This window comes from Merops nubicus, unplaced genomic scaffold (assembly GCF_000691845.1).
Source record: "Merops nubicus isolate BGI_N331 unplaced genomic scaffold, ASM69184v1 scaffold1304, whole genome shotgun sequence".
Taxonomy (NCBI): domain Eukaryota; kingdom Metazoa; phylum Chordata; class Aves; order Coraciiformes; family Meropidae; genus Merops; species Merops nubicus.
This window is the reverse complement of record NW_008602059.1, coordinates 11839-16846: the sequence shown is the minus strand read 5'-3', so window position 1 is coordinate 16846 and position 5008 is coordinate 11839.

Here is a 5008-nt window from a genome sequence, read left to right as displayed (position 1 = left end):
AGGCTCGACCTTTCAGAGCTCCAGAATCTGGGTGTTTTTTTATCACAGGGGTCTTTGGAGACGTCGGCAGGACGCAGCGTGCTCGGCAGCACGCCTGCAGCTCCTTCAGCTTTTACACTTTGCTCCTATTAATAATAAATTAATTGATTAATTTCTGTGTTACCTGGTCGTAGTGTCGCGGCAGGGGCTGGTCAGGCCGACCCGCTCTGCTCCCAGTGGATAGAGGGAAAGGAGGATGGATGGAAGGGAGAAGGCTGGTTTTGGAGCAACCACACTTTTGGTGTTTGTTCCTTTTTAGGACCTGCCCAAGCCGGTCAGGAGAAAGCACTGTAACCAATTATTGCCTGACGTGCCTTAGAAAGGAAACCTCTTTGCTCCCACACTTTAATGGACAGGACTGCAGTGGTTACTAAGGTACTTTTCTTCAGCGTTGTGGATTTAACAGGCCACAGACCTTGGGTCACTCCACCGTTTTTCTGGAAGGTGTTTTAGCCTTGGTGGAGAAGTGTCATTCCTGTACTAATCCTCTCACAGAAATCAAGATGTCCCTGCAGTTCAGAGACTGCTGGAAGTGCCTTTTTCCCTTGAGCATCAGCAGGAGAGGAGTCAGAGCACCTTCCATTCCAGGTGTTATGATGAACAGCCTCTTCTTTCAGAGCATGGCACAGAACTGATGAAGCCCTTTCCAGGGGAGCCTTCTCCAAAGCTGGCTGCTGTTCTGAACACGACACCAACTGGTCAAGATACTGAATTTGAATTCACAGCCAGTAGTAGCTCTGGCAGCTGAAGCCACGTGTAATACTTCTGCCACAGGAACTCTGTGGAAGGACTGATTTTCACCATCCTGCTCCTTCTTTAGCTGGAGGGGTGTCTGGGGTGGGCATTGGCTCGGGGGGATGAGTATCCATCTGGAATGCTGCTGAGTGTGGTTTGGAAGGTAAAGAAAACCTGGGAAAGAGAGAAATGGCATCCAGTTGATAAAATGTGAATGCTTAGCTTTCAAGCTGGGTGTTGGTGTAAAGACACCAGCATGTTCCTTTCCCAGCAGTTCTGAAAAGAAAGGGAGAGAGAGGAGGATGTCTTCTAGAATCCCTTAACACAGTTCTGGCAGGTGTAGCATGAAATACTCTTCCTCACCTTTCCAAAAGAGCAGGAGAACGACAACTGTGAATAATCTGCAGGTCAGAAAGAAATTCATCTGCCACTCTATCATACAGCCTTAGCCAAAATACACCAGTAGATCAACCAAAATACCCGAGTAAGAAAAGGTGACTGGGGTGGAGTTCACCCGTTTTCACGTTCTTGAAGCCACCTCTGACTCCAGGGAAGGCAGACTTTATGCAATGGAGTGCAGAACTGGGCCTGTTCTATAGTGCTGGTAAGGAAAACAATGGGGTTTTAGATGACAGCTAGATTTTAACTTGGAGAACTGGACCTCAGAGTGGTAAGAGGGGAATCTACATGCCTGGCAAGAGCCACAGTAAATCAAGGGTAGAAACTGTACAGATTTGTAAATATTGTGTTCTGACATATGCATGACTTTATGCTTTTAATGCATTCTAGACCATGAGATAACCTAGAATTTCTGTTGTAAACTATTTCTTTTATGCAGTAACCTCTTAAAAACCAACCAACCAATGGATTTTGCACTAAGCAACTTTATGGAGACTGTTAATTCAACTAAAACACACCGTGTCTGTAACCTCCTGGAAAATAGGCTGAAAAAATAAACACAGGAACATCCATTAAAAATGTGGTTTGACTGAAAGGTGGAAGTGTCTGTAACAGCTCTGTGCAGCACCCCTCCAAATGAAAAGCCAATGCTCTTTGGCTCAGGAAGTGAACACGTGAAAATGAGACTCCAAAGATCATTGCAAACACAAAAATGGACCAGGATCTTATCTGAGACTTAGAAATACTTGTCATTCGTGGACCAGAAGAAAATGTTCATTAACATAATGCTTTGGAGGTATTTAAATAAAAATCAAGCTTAAGAAAAAAGGGGAAGGCAACACTTGTGTGTGTTCTTGTGCTAATCATCTGTTTGCCCACGTGTTCAAGGAGAAAATACAGGGCTGGCACTTGGGGAATTCTTGTTGATCATTTTTTATAGATTCTTGGCTAATTCCTTGATAGTAAAAAAAATAATCAGCTGAAAAGCGTTTGACCATCTACCCCCTTCTGCAGCAGCATCTGTTTGTGCTCATGGTTTTCACTTCAGTGATTCAAGGAGTTTGGGACAGGGATAAACAGCCCCTGAGTGATACGTTTGGCTTGGAGCTCCTTTTGTGTGTGAAACTGGCTAGCCAGAGACAGGAGTGATGGCAAACAGCATAGCACAGCACAGGCAACAGATCTGAGGATGAGGAGGTCAAAATACCGTAGGGGCTGAGATACAGATTGCAGGAATTGAGGGCTGGGGAATTGGGAAGGGACAAAAGGAAAGGGGAAAGATCAGGAGTGATTTTGTGATGCGAGATCTAGTCGTTAAGAGATTGACCTGTGATAAAAGTCAGGCATCATCCTCTCCTAGGGAAGGTGTTGCAGCAGGCTGGCCAGAATCAGCTCCCTGGTGCTGACTGAGCTGGGATCTCCCCTCTCCCACCTCTCTAGCAGGTCCCTGTTTCCTACCGATGGTGTGGGGGTGCAGCTGCTGTCGGGCAGGCTGAGCAGTGACACCCTGGGCTGTCCCTTCCAAGCTCCTGCCAGTCTTCAGGGGTTCAAGCCCTTGCAATGAAAAGGTGCTTGCTCTTTTTTGTACAGAAACAGTGGGATTGTGTATTTTAGGTGTTTGACAAGTCCTCAGGCTGAAATCCCCTCAGTTTTTGGGCTTGGCCAGCTAGATGCCAATTACAGGGTTTCTTTTGCTTTGTGCCTTGTGGCACGCTGCACCTCAAAGGCTGTTGCCTTGAGGATTTGTTGCCATGGGCACTGAAGCCAGCAGAGATTGATTTCTTTCAGTCAAAAGAATTTGTGGGTTTTTTTTTTTTATATATATCAAATAATTTGTAACACAAAGATCCAGTGGAATAGCTGTGAAAGATCAGGATGTGTAGCTGTGGAAGATTATTTTAAAAAGGTTTTTTTTGGTGGCTGTTTTAAAAAAAATGAGTCATAACAAATGATTGGATAGTTGTTCAGCCTTGTGAAGCTACAGGGTTACCACCAGCTCAGGGTGATATGTAAATGCTTTATCCCTTTTCAGCTAAGTGGTAGTTGAGAATGAAGGACAGGCAGAAAGCTCCAGGTTTTTTTCTTTAAAGGTAATAGTTGCATCAAGTTACACCTCTGACCCCCCATGTTTCCACTTGAAAGTCAACAAGTTGCCTTACTTGGCAAAATAATCAGGAAAAAAAGCACATTTGTCACTTCATGCTGCTTAAAAGGGCTACCCAGGAGATAGAGCAAAGGGAAGAAAAAGTTAAAAATAATCCAAGAAAACTTAGAGTGTTTTTTCTACAGAAAAAGGTTTGTGTTTATAAACCAAAAAACTCAGAACAGAATTGAGTTTCCATAGATCACGGGTACTCCAAGAGGGGAGGGAGGGGAGATGGGTGTTTAAACCACGGAATATTTCCTCACCAAGAATAAAAAGGTATCTATTTATTTGAATATTTTTTTTCCTAGGCACTGAAGAGGACTTAAGATACAAGCCCCTGATTTGCCAGGGCCTGCAACCCAACTTTGGCCGTTTCTTACTTAACGTCTTTTTTGTCTATAGCTTAAACTCTCCACACTGGGTCATTCAGGTCTTGAGTCACCAGGAAAAAGAAGTCGCTGTTTAAAGTATGGCAGACAACCAAAAGTTCAGACAGCTGCAATGAAGGATTAGTTGTGGGTTTTTCTCACTGCCTTGCTACAAACTGCATCACAGCTCTATGTTCAAACATGATTAAATGGGAATGTTTTCTCTGGCACCGACGACTTCTCCCCACAGTTTGAGTATTGAATTTTTTTAACTGAAGTAGCTTTGGTTTACGGCTCACATTAGAACTTAAAAACATATTTCCATAGTAGCTGGCATATGCAGGCAACTGTTTATTCTCAGCACCAGCCATAATAAACACTTGTACTTTTATAATCCAACAAATCTTTGTCTAAGCACAACTCCGTTTTCAGAGCTGTAAGATCTGCATGCCAGTTAAACCCTTTTTTTCCCCAAGACTCTCTAGAAATTGAAAGATTTTCTGCCTTCATGATAAACAGAGACCAATAATTCACTGTGAAGGATGTGGAGCTGCACGCTGGGTACTGGTGGCAAGGGCCTGTTGAGAAGCAGCTTTGCTGTAGGGTTTTCAGGGGAACAGCTCATCTTGAGGACACCCACCTTCAATTCTACCTCAGGCTTACCCTGGCAAGGAAGAAACGGCCCCTCCTTGGTCAGAGGTCAGATCTCCACCTTTCCAGCAGCTCTGCCAGCATCATCCATCTCATAAATGATCTCTGGTACTGATGCTGTGTCCAAGTCAGTCACGTGGTGGCTTCAACAATGTGACGCTTCCCTGAGCGTTAGCATCCTACTGCTCAAACTTGTCCAAAGCAGAAATGGAGACAAAACCTAAACATCCCAGCAGGGTAGATGGAAACTGGCAACATCTGAGGCAGACAACTCAGAACTGCAAGAATTTGGGGTGGCAGAAGGGAGGCAAGAACCATGTTCCTGCAGCCTCCCAAGAAGAGCTGGCAGGACCAGAGCAATGGAAGAAAAGACACTGATTTATTGCAGTCACATGTAAATGTTGGCATTTAACAATAGCAGCAGCAAAAGAGAAAAAAAAAACCAACCCAACAGTTAAAAGAACCTGAGAATGCTGAAAAAAGCCACAATAAATAGTGAAGAACTGGAAGAAGAGCTATTTCTCATTAGAAAAGAACAAGGGTTTGAGAACTACTTGTACTTAGTGAGATGGAACTGGCTGGGGACCCTGTGTAGTGGAGATGAAAGCCAGAAAATAATCCACAGACACTTGAGCAAAATGAAAGAGGGACCATGGTGCCATTTCAGGAG